The sequence below is a fragment of the Halyomorpha halys genome, unplaced genomic scaffold, assembly GCF_000696795.3.
Source record: "Halyomorpha halys isolate HHAL.00 unplaced genomic scaffold, Hhal_1.1 Scaffold124.1, whole genome shotgun sequence".
Taxonomy (NCBI): domain Eukaryota; kingdom Metazoa; phylum Arthropoda; class Insecta; order Hemiptera; family Pentatomidae; genus Halyomorpha; species Halyomorpha halys.
Window position 1 is genome coordinate 98725 of NW_027111282.1, and position 13960 is coordinate 112684.

The 13960-nt window shown below is 30.5% G+C and overlaps 1 protein-coding gene across 2 annotated transcripts in view; it reads left to right on the forward strand.

The window, feature by feature from the left end:
- The first annotated feature begins 1399 nt into the window (after positions 1 to 1399).
- Btk29A (tyrosine-protein kinase Btk29A) overlaps positions 1400 to 13960 on the forward strand; it is a 29846-nt gene continuing 17285 nt past the window's right edge. The window contains exons 1-4 of one of the 2 annotated variants that reach the window (XM_014416441.3): positions 1400 to 1645; positions 9428 to 9477; positions 9583 to 9797; positions 10429 to 10573. The gene's annotated coding sequence lies outside the window, so the exon portion shown is untranslated. The remainder of the gene's footprint in view (positions 1646 to 9427; positions 9478 to 9582; positions 9798 to 10428; positions 10574 to 13960) is intronic. The other variant, XM_014416440.3, reaches the window with a different exon arrangement.

The window sequence follows — 13960 nt, forward strand, 5'->3', positions numbered from 1 at the left end:
TCAACGTTACCTTAAGCCATGGACTCGAACATCAACATGGACATCAACTTTAACTTTTTGGTGATATTCCAACGTTTAAATCACAGCATTCCATAGATGTATCCAGCGAGGGGTAGGGGGGCATCTACCCCCCTCCTAGAAGTGACAAGCACAGGGTCTATGCTTATGTACTGACTGGCCTTATAAAAGAGGCCGTATTAAAATAAAGTTATAAGTAATATGCAATAAGCCCGAAATTTCCAGTAGGTGTAGTTGATATAAGGGTCATTCCCGTTGAAACAATAATGTTGAGCAGGTGGTCAAACTAGAGAGTCGGGTGTCTCGATTTCTGGGTTGAATAGAAGATTGGAACAATAATAGTAGAAACTAACCAGAAATTAGAATTCAAGTTAGTAAAGGACTAGTGACAAAGATCAGGGAGAAGGGATTGCCGAAGTCAGTTTCTTCCCGTATAATAACTTAGTATTTTTTGACGTTGGAGGGTGTTCACCCTCCTGATATTTTTCAGACATTGGTTGCACAATTCGGTGATAACACTCTTTTACCCGTAAATGTTCCAGTGGTGCTCTGAAGGACGAGAAAAAGTGGAAAATAAACTCCCTGATCGCCAGCTGAAGACAAGTTTGACAGAAACCATATCTCTGCTTGCTTTAGTACTGGCTTTTGACAAAATAAAAGTTTTGATTTTACTTAGAATTAGACGTATTCCAAAGATAGTACCGGAGACTGGCGTTTCTTTGCCTACAAAGGTCATTCTAGCTCTCCCTAAGATATTAGTGTTGTTACATGGTGACCCCAGTCCACGGTACAATCTATGGAATATTTTCGGACGTACCGCTGTTAAAGGAAATTAGTGATATTGAACCTGACCGCAGCCTCACTACTAACTAAATTTTATCCAAAGTTTATTACATTACACTCAACACAATGAGCTTGGTTTCTTTAAGATTTTTTCTCGTCGAATGCCAAATCTGAGGAACAAAGAAACTATCGTCTTTACAATTCCTAATGCCTTCTTGGTCGTTATATCTTTCGACACATCCATTCGTCCCATCTAATCACTTCTGCTGTACAGCTACTCTTATCCCGTTTAGGATACGTTTTGTTAGAGATCTCCGTATTCTAAATACATGTTTCCATTAGTCCGTTCAGGATATTAAAAATCCTTCCTAAATTTACCTAACCTATTTAAGAAAATTCTGACTCAGATAATAAAGGTCCATAGATCGTGGGATAGAATTGAATTTCAAATAGCTTATCATACGTTTTTGTGCATTAAAATTTGCTTGTTTAAGTTAAGTTATCATTGTATTTGACATTAAAGCAGAAAATAAAATGTCTTAATATATAATTGTTAGTTCAGTCTCTTTGTAATAGGACTAAATGCAGCAAGTTGAACGTAGTCGTTTACGATTGATAGTGTGTTATGGTTATTCAAATTCTATGTTTTTATGTTAAATGTTTTCTTTTAAAGTGACTAGTGACAAAAATTTGAAGCACACTCTAATTACCTTGTCATCAGTTTATTCCTTGTGATGTCCCAAATTATATGGTCAAAGATATGCCCAATAAAAATTCAAAACAACGTAATGACATTTTGGTGAACGCCTTTTTATTGGAAGATATATTCATTAATGTTTTAATTGTAAGTATATGGAATTTTTTTTTTAGATTTCATTAGATTTGTACATTTAAATATATATTGTGCATTTTAATGAAATAGTACTCCAGTTTTCACCAGTCCTTCACTGCCTCTTAGCCATCCTTAGAAAACTTGTTTTATTGTTCTAAATTTTTTTAAAATCATTAACAAGTAAAATCTATCAAGACACTTTATACCACAGGCCAATAATTCAAAATAATTACTGCGGTGGGTTGTTGGTTATTGAAAAGTTAAGATTACAGAGGTTATTAAGGAAAACTCTACTTTTCAAGATTAAATCTCAATATATACATACATACTAATGGATGTATAATTATATTACTTTAAAGCCCATATAAAATAATGTTTAAATAAACTATAAAGAATTTCAGTATGCAGTTTTGTTTGTTTTATCTTCTGAAGGAATTTTTTACTAAGGAGGACACTGTCAATCACTCCACTTTATGCTTTATGCTAGTATTGAAGTATCAAAAATCAGAAGTATCCCATAAAAAAAAAAAAGAAAAGCTCCTTCAGTGATACTTTGTAAAAACATTTCCTTTATCATGACAATGATGAATCAAAAGAGTCCACTAAAATTCCTATGATGAAAGAATGTTTTTTAGGAGGGGAAGAGGGTAAATGTTCATTTTTTATGAAATATTAGTTTTGGTACAAGTGACGCATATTTCTTCAGTATTTTTTTTTTCATGACAAATTAAATGAAAATAAAAGTAAGCTAAAATAACCACTCAAAAAAAAAATTATTTTAGATATTTCCTTTATTTTACCGCATTCTATTAGTGTGGATTCGTCGGAGTGGAGTATTTGTAAGTGTTAAAGGAAGGATTTATTGCCACAGCATTTAGTTCCCTGTTGACTATCGTTTACAGTGATTGAAATGAGATACTGCTTCTTCATTATTCAAAATATCGGTTGCTCCAGTTAACTGTCTCCGTCTTCCTGTTTTGATAAGATTTTATAAATACTTCTCACATAATGATAAAAATTAAGACAGATTAAATATTTCGTTAGGCTTTCAATTCTATTTGTATGCAAAAAGGTGTGTATAGGCGGGTTGCATGATTTTTTTTATTTATATGAAATTCTCTCCACTTTTTTTATTATTTATTTACTTTTATCAATTTGTTTATTGGTTTAATATTTTGACAGTTAGTTAAATTAAGTATTTATTGGGATGAGACATAAAAATTATCATTTTTCTTTCTATTTTAAAAATAATTTTATTTTAATACAATGTTTTTTATTATTCATAATATATACCATGTGTTCTATGATTTGTTGCTGTCTTCAGGCTATTGGATTCCTTTATAATATGACTTTTTGAATTTTGAATAGAATTACATTTTGAACCTTGTCCAGGGAATTTAAGGTTTTTCTTGAAGATAATGAACCATTAATAAGAACTGATGGTAGTTATAAGGTACGAAGTCCAGACTGTAAGCAGGGTGAGGGAGGAGCTCAATCCCATCCAGTTCTGAATTTTTTTGTTTCTCTAACATGAAGTCTGTAGCCAGGCTTTATCTTGTTGAAACATAAACTGAGTTCTGTTTACTAATGCTGGGTAGCAGTGGGTCACAACATCTTACATTCTAATCACTCAGTATAAAGTTCTGAATCAATGTTTCAACCTTTCAGAATGAATTATCACTTCATAATTCCATAATTAGATGAGCATCATCTGTTTTGGGGGGGAGGGAGGGGGTTCGTAGATCTTATTTAATATCGGGCGCAGCATGCTGATTGGAGTCTAAATATTGTTCCTTAGTCTTAAGGTTTCACTAATGCATTCACTTTTTATCATAATTAACTAACATTAACATAATCAGTAAGAATAAAGTTTTGATAGATCCAAGTATCAGTGAAAAAAAATTCTTCCATAATTAGAACAAATAATCATTTATTCCAATTTTGTTTGCATATACCTGCCAATGTTTTGGGGTATTCTCCCATCCTTGGGACGTTCCTGTAGAAGTAGCTTTATAACAACAAAAATATTCATATTATTAATTAACTCATTATAATTTATTAATTGACTGTAAAGCCTAAAATTTACCTATTTCAATTTTAACCTAATATCTGCATCCTTATCTTTATACTTATGCCTAATTAGGCATACTAAGTACATTGACAACAATACATGATAGAAAGTAACCACAAGTTTGATTTTGAAAATCACAAAATCCTAGAAAAGGGGAAATATATAAAGAACAGAAGAACAATGGCAACAATTCATACCACCAATAATATAAAATTTATAGTAAATTATTAAGTGGACAAAAAAACAGCCATTAAGCTAATATCATAGGTAAACTAAAATTTTAAGTCAATATATTAATATAAGTTAAAACAGGAAATATTATGAATATAATACTTTATAAATATAAAAGGAAGATCCAGTCAAAGAAAAACTAGTCATAAAACTATTGTGAGCCAATGTTTTGCCCCACATCGCAGGGCTGACAGATGGCAAGCGAACAAGGAAATGAGCAGAAATGAATTTCCTTGCTCGCTTTGCATCTATCAGCCCTGATTTAGCCTTGCAACATATAGCAAAACATTGGCTCATAGTAAATAGTTTTACAACAATTCGAGTTTTTCTTTGACCGAACTCGGACCCATCTTCCTTTTATTGTTAAACATGGTCAATCATTGATCTTCCAACAATACTTTTGAAAAATATAGATAGAAAAAAAAATCTGTATATTGGTAGAGCAAAACAACTATGACAGATTTGTGAGAGAAAAATAAAGAATAACAGATGGAAAATCACCTCAAGTGTTAATAGGTACTAGTGCAGTATAACATTGACTACTCATAAATGAGGGATATAATATGAAAAACAAATTCATTTTAGATTACTAATTAAACATAAGTATAAAGATGAGGATCCACATATTAGATTAAAATAAAAATAAATAAATTTTTCATTTTATCGTCAATTAATAAATTACAATATGCTATTTATTTACATGAATATTTTTTATTGATAAGTTGGAATGCTATTTATAGAAGAATATCCCAAGGATGGAGGAATATGGTAGATGGAGTGTTTGGATTATATAAAAAACTTGATTAAACAATTATTTGTTCTAATTATGAAAGACTTATTTTCAATGATACATGGATTAAAATTATTTTGATTAGATTATTGTGATATTAACTTCAATTTGATTTGAATAACTAAAAGTTAATCATTGGATTACAGTTGCCAAGAAAACAAAATCAATCATTTCTCATGAGTCACCTGTCATCTTTTAAGGATTTTTACACTCCTTCAAATATTTTTTATTATTTAATTTATTCAATTATATTTTTTGAAGTATACAAATTTATTTTCTTAAGTATTTTTTTTATTTTACACACTTTCAATAATATTTTTCACATATTCAAAAGGTTTTTATTATTAAACATTGTTTTAGATAATTTCAGGTTGTCTAAATGTATTATAGAAAATATTGTGATATAGAATAACTTTCTAGAGTCCTTATTCAGTAATTCAGTTAAAAAACCTCCAAAACATTCATGTATCAGCTAATAGCATAATAAACTCTGTGGCATACACAGGTGACGACAATATGTATATAGGAACTTTACATGGGATTTTGCTTTAAACTAACCTTATTATGTCCTGCAAAGATATTGCCTTTTTTCTTAACCATTGAATTTACAATAACCAGTACTTAATCTATTAGTATGGTTTTATCATCATTTTTGTAGAGACTATCAGTTTCTTTGTTGTCTCTAATTTGTTCATTACCATCAGCATGCAAGTACTTTTGCCAACTTCTCATTGTAATTAACATAGGAGTGTTATATTTTTTACAAATTACAAGCCATATTCATCATCTAGATCCCTTCTTATATTCTGCATTACATTGTAAAACAGCTTTTGGTTTTTTGAAAAATTACCTAATGCTTTCCATACTTTTTCCTTCACATCTTTTTATCACTATTTAGTCATGTTGTTGATAAAATCTTAAAAATCAGTTTAATAACTGGTTTTTTATTACTTCATCTGTATAACTCTAATATTTTATTTATATTTATAAAGTGAGTGTTGTTTCGGTTTTAATTTACTTTTATTGGAACCTAATGATTAATTTTCACTCAGTACTTTTTAGTTTATGGGATGTTTTATGACTGCTTATCCTATTGGATTACTACTTGATACTTTCTATATTTAAATTTGAATGCATGAATATAACAAAAAAGAGTGATTCACATTATATAAAGGGAAGGTACAAATTGTGTCTCTTCCCTCCGTCTAGTGGGGTCGGGCTTAAAGTGCCCTTATTGAGCCTTAAAAAGTACTACAATACTTCTCTCTCCCACTGGGAGAAGTGAATTTAGCTATCCAGCTACTCTATAAGGTAGGTAAGTTATTTCTAAATAACCGATTTAGTTTATTAGTTCCAGAAATAATCCCTAAATTCAACCATTTTCTGTTTATGTTTACTTGGTAACTTTATTAGTAATCAGTAAATATTTTAGGTTGTTTTCAAGCTATCCTATCATTTCAACATCATCCAAAAACAATCATTTCCTTAAGAAAGTTAATGAACAATTTTATTTTATGAAATCAGTTTCTTGAAATGCAACTAAAAAAAATGTTTGCTGATGAAAAGTTTATTTATTTATTTTTGTCTTTAGCCAGTAATTTTCTTTTTAACACACTATTACAAATCATGCCGATATTTTATGTTGATTCTAGATTATTTTTTTTTACAGTTAATTGGTTTTTTGAGGCCATGAAATTGCTTTATCATTAATTTTGAATTAATCTATTGGTTGCTTATTATTTTCTTATCCCTAGTTCCCACTAGTTCCTGTTTGTTTTTCATTATTTTACTGTGGCCCTAATAAACTATGAATGTTTCATGGATTATAGATTCAGCAAACAAGACCAAAAGAAAAAAATGGCAAACTATATTAAATTGAGTGTTTTAACAGATTTTAGTGTAATGATAGCAATAGAGGTAGAGTATGTTAAATATTTAGTATGGAGGTAAATTTTACATCAGCTGAGGATTAACATTAAGAAGACAAAATACCTACTAGTCAAGAAGAGATTTGACACCAGCTAGTTTTTCGGTTTTTTTACATCAACTCGAGAGTAAATCATGTTGGAAATTTCACAAGTAAACTCTCCGAGAGTGAGGCATTTGTTTCTAGCAAGCTCGCAGAGGAAAGTATGCTAACGAGTACCATTCTTAAAAGTGAAAACTCTCAAATGTACTCTTTGCCTTTAACTCACCCCATCAGAATGAAGATTTATAGTTTAAAAAAAATTGAGTCATTGGTTACCAGGTGCAGCCAGGGGTGGCAGATGGGGGAAATTGCCTCCTTCCTCAAGTTACATACATTATATAAAGTTATATACAGGGTGTCAAGCGACAAGGAAAAGTCAGGGAATCGGATAGAAAAAGAAATGTGAAAATGCCATGGTTGGAAAATTCAAACAATAAATAACCAAAAAAAATTGTTAAAATAAACAAATAATAAAAAAAAAAAGTTGTATCAGAATCAGTTTAACTAATTAAAAAAAAAAATTAAAGTAAAGTCTTAAAGAAATTAAATTAAGTAAAAGTCTGCAAAGTGCATGTAAGAGTGCAGCTTCTTCATCATTTCTATTTGATACCTGATTACCAATATTTCATGGTCAATAATTTGTCATTTGAAAATAAAATCGAAACTGGACTAGCAGTTTTGAAATATAGCTGTCTAAGATCAGTGAAAGTAATGAATGAAAATTGATACCAGTGCAATTGTTAAATTATTCCTCAACTTTCCTTTAGATTTGGGTCAAATCGAACAAGCCATTTTCGAAATATAGATTTATCTAAGGAAATACGTTACTGTATGGCGTGAGCGAAAGTAGTAGATGGTATTTGATGAATTTTTGACCATTTTTCACTGTTCCCCCGTAGTCTAGAAAAAATATGCTTTTTTTCTATTTATTCTGTTTAACGTAATAATTAGAAAAAAATATATGTACAATCTTCATATATTTCGTGATAATAGGGAGGGTTGTCGAGCCAATCCTCCTTATTAAATAGAACATTAGAAAATTGTTCTAGGGTCTTCTGGTCGCTTTGTGAGAACTGCAATTCAAGAAATGTTTTTATATGTTCGCGATATCTGCAGTTATTTAAGTCATCGTTATTTTTATATGAAATTTTTATTGATGATACGCTCAAGAGAAAGTCACAATTTAAGCCAAGAAACAGGTTCATATGACAATTGTAATTAAATGTACAGAAATGGCCATTTTGTACGATTTTTAATTGTTTCTACAAAAGTTTGTTAACCTGTTTAAATTATTTAAATATTTTTAACCACTATTTTTTGGTTTCACTGGAACTCTAGTTTATGCCTATTTTGGTTTATCATTCCAAATGAACCTCTGTAATCGACCTAGGAAAAAAATTACTCCGCCATCTGCCTTTCCTAGCTTTTTTCTTAGACTGCTGGGCCAATTTTTATTTTGAAATTGGCGCTTAAGCAACTCCAGGATGACTGTCGGATCATAACAAAATTATCCACCATTTTATTTCAAAATTGAGACTGATTAAGAGTTTTTAAGTGCCCGTATCTCAGCTATTATGGAATCATTATGCGCCTAAAAAAAAATAATCTAAATAATTTTTCGTTCGAATTGTTTACTGTTTAGACATGTACATGGATGTCAATCTTCATAAATTATTACAGAATTAATAAATCATTGGTTAGCGATTTAGAGCGGTTTTTTTTCTAAATTTTAGTGTCTAATAAAGAACTCACTAGGAAAATTCCTTATCTCAATCTAATATTTACCTGCAATTTATTAAAAGTGCATTTAATAAGTAAAAATTGTAGTGAAATATAGCTAATCATTATTAATTAATGAATTCATGTTGACCTACAATTATTATACGTTCGGAAATGGTCAGGGAATTTTTCAAGCTGCTTCGCTAAACACTTTGTACATATCAAAATTGACTCGTAATACTTATGATACAGCACATCCCAATTCTCAACAACTGTTACTAAAAGATATACATTCCGTATAGTCGCTAGAAATACCATCTCAGAAGCTAACCCGGGCTACGCCCTTATTTCTAGGAATCAGCTTTGACAGAGAAGCGTTTGAGTCGTATTGTTCTAAATAAACCTATTATTTATATTATATACATAATAATGTATATAATGTTATAATACGGTATGGCAGTGTTATGTCTGTCGTACGTATATATAAATTGTTAAAGTCAGGGTGCAGGAGGAAAATATAGAGGGGAAAAATAGTTAAGTGAAGAAAATTATCGATGTAGAAAAATATTGGGATTAAACAAATCAAGCGTTCTTTTTATTCCTCTCTTGATCCTCTGAAAAATTTGAATGGACTTTATGGACTGAGTAATATTTCTTTCATCAACTTGTTAAATCCCATTGGTGACGGGGGGGGGGGGTCAGGACAATGATTTGGGGTCCTACAGGGTAAAAATTTAGGGGCCTCCCAAAAAAAAAGCTTCAAGAAAACTCAGACCAACAGTCAAATACTTTAACTTAGAGGCCATCAATTTAAGATTTTGTTTTTAGATTTGTTCCATTATTTCATGATGGCTTTTTGAACCTCCTTCATTTCCAAAAAAATCCAAAGTCAGTATATTTTAAGACCTTGGCTGCTTGAAATTTATTATTTCGTAGATAGCACTGATCATGATTAACACCCAACCGATTATACGATCATTATTAAATGTTACAACTAATGTTTTCGTATTTTAGGTTTTTAAAATAGTGGTTGAAGTTAGCTTCACTCAAATTTCTTTCATATGGTACGTAACCCTAATTTAATCTAGTGTTAAGTGGAATCGCTTATTTATACTGGTAGAATCAACCGCGCCAACAGCTGATACTGGCCATTATTGATTTTCTTCCAGAGGCGGTCAAGTCTTCGTCCTGTTTCGTGTTATCTTGTTTGTTGGCTTATTCTTCATCCATGCAGATATACTTGTGACAAACAAACAGACTCACAATTTTAATCACGTTTTCTGCTTATCACGATTGACGTCCTGCAGTTAAAATCGATGGAGTAATTCTCTAAACTTTATTTGTATTTCCGTTACAAATGATCAGACACCCGTTGCATGATCAGGTATGCAAAACTTGACATATTGCTATGTTTGTTAATTTTTATTCTTTACCAAGTATTTGGGTTACTCTCAAACCTTATATCCATTTTTTAAATGATAAAAGTCATGAAGAACGATGTGTTATGATCCTGTTGTAGATACTGTTTTATATGAGAATATAAACAGCTTATTATTTGTTTACATCCGATTTGAATCCTTTAGAAATTAATATTGCAATAGCTTTGATTTTTCAATGGAACATAAAATAAACACTATAGTATCTATAGTGTAGTAAATATACTGCATATTTTAGGATTTACTTTTTTTTTATTATTATTATTGGTTTCCTCAATGTAGGATTTAAAAAAAAAAATTATTTCTTATGCTCTTTTAAAAAAAAATATTTGTAGCAAATTACCTTAAATTCCCAAATTAAAATTCACTTATTAAGCTACAAAATATTTTTATTGTGCAATTTCTTATTTCTAAGGGTCATTGATTTATAACATTTTTTCATTCTTTATAAGTACCTTTGTATATGACTGAAGATTTCTGCCAACTAGAGATTTATTTCTTTAATCAAAAATTCAATTTTTATAATGAATTAAAATTAAATTAGTTTGTATTACATTTTATTTTTCTTCTTCTTTTCAGATGGATTTTATCAAATTTATACACCCAGGCATTTTCTAAACCAACAAAAGAAATCTGGAGAAGCATATTATCTTTGTTTGCTATAAATCTTTGCTATGGTCTTCTATAGCATTGTAAGGGATTGGTATTTAAGCTAAGCAGATTGGTATGTTTATAAAATTCAATTTTCATTTTTAACATTTTTATATAAATATATTTACATATAACTTTCTCTGTTTCTGTATGACTTAGTTTTCATGGTTGAGAATATGTCCCCCGTTAATTTTAGAAACATAACATATTTTATTTATTTTAATTTTTGTATTCCTTCTTTCCTATCTTCCTCCTGATTTTTCTGCTTAGGTTTTGGCTTTTAATTTGAAGCTTTTTTAAATTATTGGAATCCGCATTCTAAATATTTTATTTTTGTATTGTGCAGAAGCACTATTATTTGTGTTTCTGATTCTTTTGTCATTTTTAAAAACACTGGTCGCTATGCTTTAGTAGTGTTTTTGTGTATATTTGATATAAATTATCCTTTTTATTTCTAGTTATAATTATTAGACCAATTTATATCAGAATTCTTTGATCATATACACCATTTGCTCCATTTGGAACCCTTTAAAAGCTGTTGTATTTTCATGTTCTTTAAAAAAAAAATTGTTTTATTTTTCTTCATTAATAATCCTACCTAGTTTCCAAAAAGACTAATAGGTTCATGTTTCACAAACTCGGTTCTCTCAATAATTATTGTATCTTGAGCTCTGAGTAAGGCCGCATGTTGCGCACGAGTGATGCTTAATAGAAGTTTTATTATACCATGATTTTTTTAGGGTCAGCAACTTTCCACCCTCAATGTCATATTCCTGACGGAATAAACTGAAGGAGAGGGTAAAACTAGGCATTATGGACTTCTGCTTTGCTACAGACCCCGAACTCTGTTACTTAATATATGTGCTTGAACTAGCAGTAACATTCATGGGGGTTGTGGAAGACTTCCCTTTACATTGTGTGCACTTTTTTAAATCACAATTTAGGTCTAAATCATTGTTTTCAATTAACTTGGAAGTTTTTGGAACATATTACATGAAGTTTCAAAGTTAATTCATTTTTTTATGGTACATCAATACCCAAATGGCTGGAAGTTTTTAAATAGCCTGATGAAAATAATATTCATAATTTTTTCAATTTTTAATATTTTTTTTTCTGTTAAAAAGATCAGTTCGCTTTTAATAACTCTAAAAACATTAAATTTTCAAACCATAACATACCAGTATTGTTTTTATTTCTGAGAAAAAGACTTAGACTTAATAGAATTGTTGGTTATACAATTCATCAGAAAGTAATGATGATTCTCGAAATGGAACTTGATTGAGTGAAGCAGCCATACATGTAAAAGGTAGCTGAAGTCGTAATAGCTTCAATTCTGGACTATGTCTTGGCAACGGTGTTGAGTTTACCTTTACAGTATTCTACTTTAAAATCATAAGGTTGCAGATGAAAAGCACATCTGACCATTCTTCCAGAAGTGTTTTTCAAATTGATCAGCCATGACTTGCCTGGTCCATAATGACAGTAAAGGGGTAACCCTCTATGTAATGCCAGTTCCTTTCAATCATATACAATACAGCAAGACATTATTTTTATTTACATTATTTATATAGTTTCTTTCCACCAAACTCAATGTACAAGAACAGAAAACTATTACTGTATCCTCGCCATATTGTTTTGTGTCAAGACCTGTGTCAGTTTGCAGTTGGAAAGGCTGCTTAAAATCTGGCCTAGCTAATAAAGGGGCCTAAGTGGGTACTGTATTTAGTGCTTCAAAAAATGCATCTTGCATTTTTCATCCATTGTGATCATTTAGCTTTCCTTTTCAGCAGGGAAGGAAGTGGTGAGACTAAAGTAGACAAATCTTTTATGAACCACCAGTACCATCCCACCATTCCAAGATACCTCAGTTCCACAACATTACTGGGAGACAGAATTGAAGAAACAGAACTAACCTTTTTGGGATCCACACTCATACTATCACTGTTAATTACATAGCCCAGGTCCTCACTATCAGGTAACTCACATTTTTGTGGGTTGATTCTCAAGCCTGATTTTTTAAGCCATTGGAACGCTTCCTTTAGCATCTCCAAATGTAATAAAAGAGTTGGGGTACACACTAGAACACCATCCGATAAATAGACCCCATAAGGATAAATTTTGGGTCTAAAGATCATATCGGTTAACATCTGAAATGTTGTGGGAGAGTTTATTATCCCAAGAGGCATGACCTTAAATATGTACAATCAAATGATATCTGTGCTTCTTTTATCAGCAAGCGAAAATTGCCTGTGGAGCTGTTTCAAGTCGAATTTGGACAGGTACTATGCCTGTCAAAATCCATCCAAGAGGTTGTATTAGGCATAGGTAGGAATCCTTACAAGAGACCTAATTAACTTTTCTAAAATTGGTAACCGGACCCATTTCATACCGGATATGCATATCATTTGCCTACTGGAGACGACCTTAGTGATTGACTAGGCTCCTCTAAGTCATCCTCCAACATCCAATCCATTCCCTGGTACATTCCTTCCAATGCTTAGTAGTTTTAAGAACGTTGCTTAGTAGGTTTATGCTCCCTTTACATTTACTTTATGGGTTATATGGGCCTTTAAATACCGAGAATGTAGCAGCAGTATAAAGCCTTTATTTTCTACTTTCTCTTACATATATCAATACTGTTCCATACCACCAATCGATATATCAAATTACATCAATTGGAGACATTAATATTAATACCATGTCAAGTCTTGCTGATACATTCATATAAATTTATATAAGCCTTGACAACCAACAAGTGGTGACCTTGACATGATTGTATTCACATCGTACTGTTCCTGACTGGTGGACTTGACAGAGCTGATGGCCGGCAAAGACCCTCCACTCACGCAGTAGTTAAGTGTCGGGAACAGAGGTTCATGTTGGGATCACAACTTGTTGGTAAAATAACAAAAAACACTTATTTGTCAAAACACAAAAAATTTGCTCTTTTTATTAATAATATTATTTTTACTTAATATTTTTTGTAAAACTGATTTTTTTAACATTAATATATCCAATCAATGTAAATTGATACATCGATTGGTGTTGCAACATTTGTTTAATCATTGAAAACATATATAATTTTATATATAATGAAATGTTATGATCTTTGTTTGTTACTTTAGTTTCACTTAAAAGTTATGTAGGATTGCTTTATTGAAATGTGGTATTAAGCACATATAAGATTTTTATAAATGATAAAAATCAAATCATCCTGTATTCAAAACCCATAATTCAAAATTTTATTAGTTATTCTAATAAAGGAAGTAATGTTAGAAATCTTTGTTTAAAAATAACAATGTAAATAATTTTAATAAGAAATTAATTTCTGCTATATTAATAATAGGTTACTAAATAAGAAATACATAATACACTACATATTATATAATATAGATATATTCATTAATAATAAGTTGAACAAGAAAATAAAATAAAATACTTATTATTTATTGTTAGTAAC